Below are 11,078 nucleotides of genomic sequence, written 5' to 3'. Positions count from 1 at the left end.
GTCACGGGGAGCAGAGCCCTTTGTATAAAGCTGAGACCCTCAAAGTGGCCTCCACAGGGGTGGAGGAGAAGGCAGGGTGGGTATTATTTTGTTGTGCCCTTGTCAATTACTTCCTACCTACAATAGTATTCTAAAACATTATATGAGCATGTATAGCATATCACTGAAACATTGGAAAACTATCTTAAAATTAAAAGCATGTAGAAAAATTTAGCTTGTTTACCAAATAGAGTGTCCATTGTTTAAGAGATACATGCTCAAGAAGTTAGAGTTGGCTTGGGGATTTATCTGTGTGTGCAGACTGGTTTATAACATCACTCTTATTCTTTGATTTCTCCACCTTTAGGAGGGGCCTTTCTTGTTTCTTGCTGTCAAACATATCTCCACCCACATTTAGAACACTTCATCCTCTACCCACAGGAGTCATTCTTAACCATCTTCCAACCCCTATTTCTCTAAGTCTTTAATGTGTTTCCAGAGAGACAGCCCAGGGTAGATTTTGATAGCTTTAGTCTAACAGAACAATATAGGGTGTCAGGAAACTCCATCTGTGTTTCCCATGAGGTCACAGGTTATTTCATCAATATGTTCCTTTTTTTTTTTTTTTTTAGTGTCTAGCAGTTAGTTGCTAAGTCAGATACACACAGACATATACACACAGCTACACACTCTGCTTGTGCAAGAAGGAAGCACTAATTCTCAGAGACTGATCTTTCTAAATGAGAGTTCTCAAACTAGTAATCCCCTAGCCAAACTTAGCCCACAAATATATTTTATTTGGCCCATAGTTTTTGTTTATTTTTAGAAATTGAACCAGTATTGAAAATGGGCACATTTCATATAAAAATTCAGATTTCTGGCTTTTTAAATGAACATTGTAAGATTTAGATACACTAGACCAACAATTCTACATGGCAAAATTTGACTCAACTCAGTAGGGGCTGTCTCCTTTAGTCAGGACCTGTGGTCTTCATTCAGCCACAGTCTCTACTAGTCCCTGTTACTCCCCTCAACATGGAGGCCATGCTAGTTGTTATTCATCACTACGTTGTTCTACTCTTTCCTGCCCACTTCACTCCCTGGCATTTTCTGCCTCTCCATGATAGACCATAGTCAAAACCCATAATTCTAAGTCATAGAAAATCAATGTTATATTCTGATTCCTGACTGAACCTCTTCAGTGGCAGTAATCACTGTTCAAATTTGTCATGTTTTTATCCATAACAAACTTGGATCTGTAGCAAACTTACATTTTTGGACCGTAAAGTGGAAATGATAAACAAGGAGTAAAACTATAAAATCTCCCTGATCAAAATAATAATTTTAAGAATGAAAATATGATATCTCTTATAGGTGGAATCTAAAAGAAAGATGATACAAATGAACTTATATACAAAAGAGAAATGGACCCAAACTTATGGTTACTAAAGGGGAAGGGTGGGAGGGATAAAGTAGGAGTTTGGGATTAACATATACACACTACTATATATAAAATAAATAACCAACAAGGACCTAATGTATAACATAGAAAACTATACTCAATATTTAATAATAACCTATAAGGGGAAAAAATCTGAAAAAGAATATATATATTCATATATATATATATATATATGTATATATCTGCATCACTTTGCTCTACACCTGAAACTAACACAATGTTGTAAATCAACTATACTTCAATAAAAAATAAATTAAAAAAATACAATAAAGAAGGGGTAAAGATGTAGAAAGATATATATATATATATATACTGGATAGGTGACCATCTCTGATAGCAATTTTAAGTGGCAAGGATAAACATATTCTACTTCCCCCCCCCCCATTTCATAATGTCCTAGAGTAGATGCTACAGACAGATATGTGACAATTATAAAAATGGAGTGGGATTCCTTGAGGAGAGAGAAAACAAGGCAAAAGTCTTATTTTCTCAATTCTTCAGTTGTGAGCTGTCTGGTTGTGGTTGAGAAGGAAGGAATCATGGCATATTAAAGCTGGAATGATGCCTACTAACATTATGTACCTTCTCCCACACCCCAACATTTACAGATGAAGAAACTGAGAATTAGAAATGCTGAGTGACCAGCGCATAGTCATACTACTCATCTTTTGCAGTATCTGGAACACAGGATCTTTGACCAAGAGATAGTGCTGCCCTTGATCATTAGAAATTCTCTCAGTACATGCAGTTGGCATTGATCTCTTATATCTGCAGGCTACATGATGTACCTGTTTCAGTAAGACTTAAGTTGGTCGGTGGGCAGGGAAGATGGTCATATCATGGACTAGGGTGAATTAAATTAATGTAGTTTTCATTTTTATAAAATGTTTCACCTCTGTACCTGTTAGGCCGTGAGACTTTATGAACTGTGTTTAATCCATTGCTCTTTTTACCGAGGCAACATAGTGGAGAGAAAGGAGCCCTGGTAATGAAAGACAGACAGCTCTGATTTATATTCTGGATCTGCCTAGTGTTTAAGACCATCACCAGGAAATTTAATCTTTCTGAATCTCAGCCACTTTATCAGCATGATGAAGATAATGCTACTCAGCTTGGTGGACTGTTAATTTATTATTCATTGAACAAATGCATATTAAACCCTACTATGTGCCAGACATTCTTCTTAATGCTAGTAGAGAGTCAGAAAAAAAAAAAAAAATGTTCTTCCTTACCTTCCAGAGGGCAAGATGGGTGTAAGGATTAAATACATATCTGCAGTGGTTCTTGGCATAGAGGGCATACTCAATAATTTTCATTTTACATTCTCTCCCCTATTCTTTTACAAAACCAAGCCCTAAGATCAGGAAAATCTTTGCTCTCAAGTTTCAGTGTAGAAAACAGAAAAGCATATAAATTGCCAAGGATGGGACTTTGCATATAACCAGCCACAATCCAAAATATTTTTTTCCTACGTGCCCAGCCTGAATAAGATAGGTGATATTAAACAAAAGGGTAAGTGCACAAGCACCCCAACTACACACTTCCTCATGACAACATATGCAATCTCGTCCTTATAAAATACAGAAGCAGGCCCAACATTATTTGTATTTCAGAATTTTTCTGTGGCTCCTAGGAAAATATCACAGATATTTGCTTTGTCATTGCTTCTTCACATAACAGTTATAAGGCAAAGTAAACTTCTCCTGCCTCTAATTTCCTACACACTAGAAGTGAGGTTGGGGATAGGTGATTAATCAAGAAAAAAATTCTTATATCTTCTTTTGATCTTCATCTCTGAAAAAAAGAAAAGAGTTTAAGCAGAATTAGGCTGAGGGGAGGAGATCTTGAAGGCATTCAGGAAAACTAACAAGTGAATCACTTATTTTTTTTTTTCCCCCAAAAGAATCAGTTGTTGATAATTGGGGGAAGAAAAGAGAATCAACACTTTGCTGGGCCTCTTCTATATGTTATTTCATTTAATTCTCACAACATGCAACCAACTAATAAGAATAATATATAATTGGTATAAAACACACACAGTTTAAGTATAATTTTAGATTAGGCATCTTTTGCCCCTATTTTCCCACTGCATCATAAGTGAGGTTCCTCATACCCCATGAGCAGCTGCGATACAGGTCTGTGTTTGCCTGAACTTTGTTTCATTTCAATCCGAGGTATACTTTAGTATTACGTAGAGTTATTTGATGTGGTGACACCTGCCTAAGATACCATCGTGGGGTAATGTAGAAGATACTAGGTGAATGTCATCAGACATCAATTTCAGGCCTGCTGCTAACTGGCTGCATGGCATGGGTTGGGCAAGTCATGGGATCTTGCTGGGCCTCGGTTTCCTCACCTGTGAAATGAGATGAGGATTGACTCCATTAACTGTAACAGCCTTGTAGCTCAACAAAGCCAGGTTCTCAGGGGTTGTGTGTGTGTTTAAATTAGTTTTACTTTGAGATATATGGCTGCCTCACTCTTTCAGAATACTAGAAATATTCTGAATTCTCACAAAAGTAGAGTTTACCTCTCTCCTCAGATATGTGTGTGTGTGTGTGTGTGTGTGTATATATATATGTGTGTGTGTGTGTGTATGTGTGTGTGTGTATACATGTGTGTGTGTGTGTGTGTATAAAATTAATTCTAAAATCCTCCCATACACACCTGTCATTGGCACCTGCTCCAGGTAAGCTGATGGAATAGGAAACAGGAAACAGGTGCCTGCAGTTATAGATCTCCTCGTTCAGAAGCCTGGATCCTGAATTATGAGAATGCTGTCTCTTTCCTAGAATCTTCTTTCTCTGCCCTCTTCTCTTCATCCCTAATCTTACCTCCTTTCAGTTACCTGAGATGGCTAACCCGGGCTAAATTATTTTTGAAAGTTGTGGCCTTATACTTTGCATGCCTGTATTGTAACAGATGAAATCAAAGACTAATTTTCAATTGCAATTTCAAGCTGTAGCGGAAGTGAGGATGTTCTGGAGGATGGGAAGGTAACTTCAGGGAAGACAAGCTTTCTGAGCAGCCCACATCCTATAGATGACAACAAACATTCATGGATTTAAGAAATGTAAAGCCCCAGTGGAATTCCCGGTACATAGTAGGAACTGAACACGTGGTAAATCTTCTTATTCTTCCTCTTCAAGTCAGCTTTGCATATTGTATAATCTACTCAGATCCCTGGTAGGGTTGTCCTCTTTTAAAATCCCCTTGAAGCGTTTGAAACCTGGGACAATGTTTTAGAATTTTACCTAATGTATTAGTTCTACAAATGAACCATTTTTCTCTTGCGCTTTCTTTTATCTTTCTCTGGCTCTTGCTAATCCTTTATTTTATACTCCATTGTTCTTTTCTCTCCTTCCTTCTTTTGAATGTGTGCCTTTTACATCTACAGAATTGCCATCTCCTAATATTCTTATTATCCAGCCCACCTCGCTGGTGGCCATGGGGTAAAGTAAATTCTCTGGCTTGGGAGCAGGTCTAGTAATGTGCAGAAATACCATCCCTGAGACAAGGGGAGAATTTAATATGCTTTCTAGTCTCTTCTTCCCCTGTGCCCCTCCTCTGTTGTCCCTTGTATCAAAGTACTGAGAGTCGGGCAATCTGTTTTATTTTTTTCTTTTTTTTTCCGTTTTCTTTTCTCCTGCCTTGTTTTGTTTTGTCAGCTTGTAGAAGACTGAGAACCAGGGATGTATGATGAAAGAGCCTGACAGTCTGGAAGCAGGAAACCAGCAGAGGGGTGGGAGGAGCCTGCTGTTGACTCCTGCCCATTCCTGGCATTCTTCCACTTCAATGAACCCTATTTATTTACTTTTCTTTAAAAATGAAGTCAACTACCTGTAGGTTTTTAAAATGAATTTTTATTGGAGTATAGTTGATTGACAGTGTTGTGTTAGTTTCTGCTGTACAGCAAAGTGAATCAGTTATACATATACATATATCCACTCTTGTTGAGATTCTTTTCCCACATAGGTCATTACAGAGTATTGAGTAGAGTTCCTTGTGCTATACAGTAGGTCCTTATTAGTTGTCTGTTTTATATACAATAGTGTGTATATGTCAATCCCAGTCTCCCAATTTAAAAGATATGGAACGCTTCGTGAGTTTGTGTATCATCCTTGGGCAGGGGCCATGCTAATCTTCTCTGTATTATTCCAATTTTAGTATATATGAGCTGCCGAAGTGAGCACCTGCCTGTGGTTTTTATTGCCCTCCTTCCCAGGTCTTTGTCTTTCTTATGCCTATTGCTTATTTCCCCCTCTACTTTTTCTTCCTCTCTTCCTCTTTTCCTAGATAACTGTCCTCCCTCTTCTCTAGCTTATACTTTTTTCAAGGACGGCATAAATCCTCTTCATTTCATAAAAGATGGGCTAAACATCAGTAATGATAAAACAGAAAATGTGTCTTGCTTTATAAAGTCAGATTTTTTTTTTTCATTTTCACATTTCCTCTAACTCTTGAAATAACCCTAAGAGGTATGTATTACTGTCATTCCCATTTCACAGGTGACAAAACCAAGCACAATCCCCACATTACATTAAACTACTAGGTATTCTGATTCCTGATAGTATGCCCTTTGCGCAAAATTTTACTGTCTTTCCATTTTAGTGTGTACTGATCTGTCCCTTCTCCGATTTATTTTAGTACTTGTGCCTGACTGTGTGTAATTTAATATTTAATTATATACTTTCTAGGGCTATTCTGAAATGACTGTATAAATCACTTCATATATATTAGTTTATTCTGTCTAAAAAGATTGATGGCCACACGAAGATGGTCATTCTGTCTTATGCTTCTCTTGGAGTATCTGATTCAGTGTCAGTCATCTATGTTTTATAAGTATTTTTAACTGGTTGATTTGAATACAGAAAAGGAAAGATTTATCCTATCTGAACAAGTTTTATATCTCCTTATAAAAAGTGTGTGGATAGGTGGTAATAGTAATAATGATGGTAAGAATACTTGTTGTTCACAAACTACGTCAGCTTTATTCCTCCATGAGAACCATGGATGCTTTCACTGTCAGGATTCCCCCCATTTTACAGATCCTGACCATGGAGCAGACAGTGGCAAAACCACTTCTGCCTGTGCTGCCCTTTGTCAAAGTGAATGGAGACTGCCTCCCTTTGGGAGGCATATTACACTCTATGTTGTGAATGTGACTAGTCGTGGAAGCCACGGCAGTAGTTATCCAAGAGTAAATGAGATTTTTCTGAACAAAGTCAAATGTTTAGGACAGCACTGCAGATCTGGTTAAGCTTAATGCCATTGTGTTATACTACTCTCACCTTCTGTGAAGTGTGATATTTATTTAATTCCTTTACGGTTTTGAACTTCTAGTTTTTTGTTTTTTTCTTTTTCTGGCAGAAATGGTGTAAAGGGAAAGTAAAGAGCTGGCTTGGGATGTTTTTCTTCTGAGAGGAGGAGTACCTCTTAAAGGAGGAAACAGGTGGTGAAGTGCCTCTTCTCTTCCTTACCCTTACGTGACTTCTTAATTTTCCCGTCTTCCTAGGTGGCACGAGAGTCTGGCTTTCATGGCTAAGATCTACAGGAAGTGTTTCTTCCTCAGCTGGAGAAATATTTAGACAGCAGTAGAGACAGACTTGAATCCCCCGCCCACAGTAGACCTCTGGTCCCATCCAGTCTTTCACATGAGAAAACTGAAACATGCTGGATGTTTTTCTAAAGTTTTAAAATTATTTTTAATAATCACAGTACTCTCTTCCTTGGGGACTGACAGTCTTGTTTATTTTTTCCCTTTCACTAGCTTGAGTTTTGCAGAATTTTGTCATTTACTCTTCTTTTCCTCTTTTTTTGAGGGCAGGTAGGAAGTCCCATTCAAGGTTATCATTCAGGTGTCTTTTAAAAGAGGCAGTGGCACAAAGATGCAATGCTTGCTTCGTAGCCTAACTGGGAAGCGGTGGTAAAGGAAGGGATGCTTTCAGGACAGTGAGTTCATTCTTTGTCTGAAAAACAGGTCCGTAAGTAATATTGCAAACATAATAAGCTAAAACAAGAAACAAAACAAATGAGATGATGTTCAAGAAATCCCATAAAAGAGAACATGAAGGAAAAATTGGGGGCACATATGCAGTGTAGGTATTATTGTGGTGGTTTGAGCTTTCTTAAACACAGAAAAGTGCCACCCTTTGTACTCAGAGTTGGTCCCTGGGATAAGCAGCATCTCTGATGAGCTTGTTAGAAATGCAGTCTTCAGCCCCACCTCAGATCTACTGAATCAGAATATGCATTTGACAAGAATACCAGGTAGCTCTTAGGCACTGCTATAGGCTTCTGCCTTTTTGCATCTGACCCCTTTACCTCTACCTGCCCCTTTATTTTACCATGTTCATCCTGAGAATTCTGATTTGATTTCTTGGCTGCTGGATCAAGCAGCCTATTTATAATAAATTGTATAATGCCATAGAGGGGATTAGTATTTAGCTAGAAAAACACAATTCTGATGTCAGGCTAACTATCTCTGGGGGTGCTGGTTGTATATGTTGTTGGGTGCTGTGTGGTTAATATATAATTTCATTCTTTTTTTTTTTTTTTTTTTTTTTTGCGGTACGTGGGCCTCTCACTGTTGTGGCCTCTTCCGTTGCGGAGCACAGGCTCCGGACACACAGGTCCAGCGGCCATGGCAGCGGCATGTGGGATCTTCCTGGACCGGGGCACGAACCCGTGTCCCCTGCATTGTCAGGCGGACTCTCAACCACTGCGCCACCAGGGAAGCCCTATAATTTCATTCTTGAAAGGCAGAAATTAGATCAATATTTCTTCATTTCCTTGGGTTTAAGAGTAACACACGCCAGGATTAATAGTTCTCAGGGTTTTTTCAAAATATTAAAATTTGTTCTCTGTTGACTGAACAATAAATCATTTACTCTCGAGTCCTTCATGCTTAAGGAGTAGTGAAACAACTACCGACTCTGGTTGCAAGATTAAACCTCTGAAATGATATTTACTGATACATTCTTTGCCAGAAAATACCACCATTTTCTTTGCCAGTTACCATGGGTTAATAATGAACTCCTACAACCGTACCTTTTGTTTGCTATTGCTTTATGTGAAGGAAACACAATGAAAGCATCTAGAAAATTCTCACCAGCTACTCTCCCCAAAATGCCATGACACCAGGTTTGTTCTGTACATTACCATATAATTAAGATTCAAACCTGCTTTGGTCCCTGAGTGTGTTGCTGTGGTGTTGAGGTCTTTCTAGCATATTTTTCTTGGTATTCAGTTACAGAAGCCTGTTTGCTGAAGGTCTTACTCCCATCTGATATTAGAATGGGAAAAACTTAGCATGTTTTTTCCTCCATAGTTGACTACAGAGCCAAACTAAAGTATATTAACTGGTGAATTGGGATAATGTCTGATTCAAATCAAAAGAAAAATCCATTTTGCTTGAGTAGGTTCAACTCTGTGAGAATTACAATTTCTTTCACTCTGTCATGTCTACCACTGTGACTGAATTATCTATGGTGGCCCTAATTCAGCATTTTTAACTTTTAGTCATTAATTGTACAGCAGAGGATTTGATCAGCCTTGCAGAAATTTGAATCGGTTTTTAATAGAATAAAAAATACCACTTTCTCTATATCAGGGGAGCTTCATGAACACAGTAGGTACTCAAAAATATGTGTTCTATTTCTTAGATTCTCAATAAAGATATTGAAATTCTACCCTGTTCAGTAGTTATGCCTAAAATTAAAGAAAGAGAGTACAAGGGGAATTGTTTCTTTTTCTTAATATTAAAGATAATGCATCATGCCAGAAGAAAAATTCTAACATCAATAGTTCTTTAATCCATTTCTAAGAGATATGCCTTTGCCTAGAAGTATGTTGATTGACCTTCGGGGTACTTTTAAACCCAAAGCTCCACGTCAGAATTGGAATCAAAACACATATCTTTCTTGCTGAGCACAATATTCTTTTCAATTCAACAAGAATTTATCATGTGCCCAGCATTATGGTAGGCAAGGGAAATCCTAAAGATAGAAAATATGGTCCCTTCTCTCTATACAGCATATTTATTATTTCACGAACTAGAAGCTCAAAGAATATATAAGTTGGAGACTTGCATTTAAAGATTGTCATTATCTGTTTTCACCAAGCTGATGCATGTCCTCTTTTAGAAAGTAGCACACTAGCTACCCAATTCTCACACTCAGTTTTATCCTAAACTCTTCCCTTTCTCTTCCCACTATACCCAATCTATCATCATTCACTTGATTCCACCTCCATAATACATCTTGATTCAATATCTTTCTCTCCGTTGTTTATGCTGCTAATTTAGATTGGCCTGCATTACCTTTGGCTTGGACGATTGCAGTATCCTTTTAACTTTTTAACTGCTCTCTCTGACTCTGGCTTTCTACCTAACCAATTTCTTAAAACATAGATCTGAAATTGATGCTGCTTTTATTAGTATTCTCTGTCATTCACAAGATAGAGTTCAGACCCTATATTCTAAACTTAGGCTTCCAGTTTTGTTTCTATCAGCATAGATACTTATACCCTACATTCCCTCCAGAACACACTCAGCTGTTTCAGCATCTGGAGTTTTACTCATCAAACTCCCCTGCCTGGAATGATCTTTCTTCTCATCTTTTCTCCATTTGACAACTAACAAAGCACCTTTCAAATTTTCATATAAGAAAGTATTTCCCATCATTTTCCTAAGTAGAATTGACCTTCCTCACCCTTGAGTCCCATGTAGATTGGGCACACTTCCATCCTTATCCCCACTATATCTATTTCCATTTGATCGTAAGCTCCTAAAGACAGGATCCAGATATTTGTCTGTCTAGCTCCTGGAAGAGTGAGTAGAATGTAGCAAGTGCTCATCACAAGGCAAATGAGAGCATGAATGACAAATGTGTGCTAAGAAGATGAATGGCCAAAATGTGATACTCCTATGGAAGAATATCTATGAAGAGGCTCATCCAATGGATGTCTTATATTGCTGCTGTAACAAGTTGGCACAAACTTGGTAACTTAAAAGAGCATGAATGTATCATCTTACATTTCTGGAAGTCAGAAGTCTAAAATGAGTCAATAGGGCTGCATGCCTTCTGGAGGCTGTAGAGGAGAATCTGTTTTCTTGCCTTTCCTAGCTCTAGAGGCTGCCTGCTTGCATTGGCCTGTGACCACACATCACTCTGACCTCTACTGCTGTTGTCACATCTCCTCTCTGACTCTTCTACCACCCTCTTCCATCCTTTACTTACCTCATGATTATATTGATCCCACCAATGTAATTCATGATAGTTTCCCCATCTCAAAGTCCTTAATTAATCACACCTACAAAATCCTGATGTCATGTAAAGTAACATATTCACAGATTCCAGAGATAAGGATGTGGACATCTTTGGGGGACCATTATTCTGACTACCACAGCCAGGATCAAGCCATTTCTTGGATATGACAAATACTTTCAGGCCCATTGTTTTGAAAGGAAGATGGAAAATAACCTTGCAGGGAGGAGATGGCTGGTACTGAAGAAATTAGAAACACACCCACAGAGACCACCTGGGGCTCACAGGCAAGTTTACAGGCTGATACTCATGCCCACATGTATATATTCTGCAGGCACCTTCACATTCAGTCTTTTCTGACGCATCTCCAA

At 38.2% G+C, this 11,078-nt stretch overlaps 1 non-coding gene across 1 annotated transcript; it reads right to left on the bottom strand.

Annotated features, from left to right (window-relative positions):
- Positions 1-5,525: 5,525 nt before the first annotated feature.
- Positions 5,526-5,634, bottom strand: LOC114891396. Its single transcript, XR_003792503.1, has one exon. It is a non-coding gene; the product is annotated as a U6 spliceosomal RNA (small nuclear RNA).
- Between the last annotated feature and the right edge of the window lie 5,444 nt (positions 5,635-11,078).

Source organism: Monodon monoceros, unplaced genomic scaffold, assembly GCF_005190385.1.
Source record: "Monodon monoceros isolate NGI ecotype Baffin Bay Population unplaced genomic scaffold, NGI_Narwhal_1 Super_Scaffold_11, whole genome shotgun sequence".
NCBI classification, from domain to species: domain Eukaryota; kingdom Metazoa; phylum Chordata; class Mammalia; order Artiodactyla; family Monodontidae; genus Monodon; species Monodon monoceros.
Note: the sequence above shows the minus strand (reverse complement) of the source record. Positions and strands in the feature narration are given on the sequence as shown.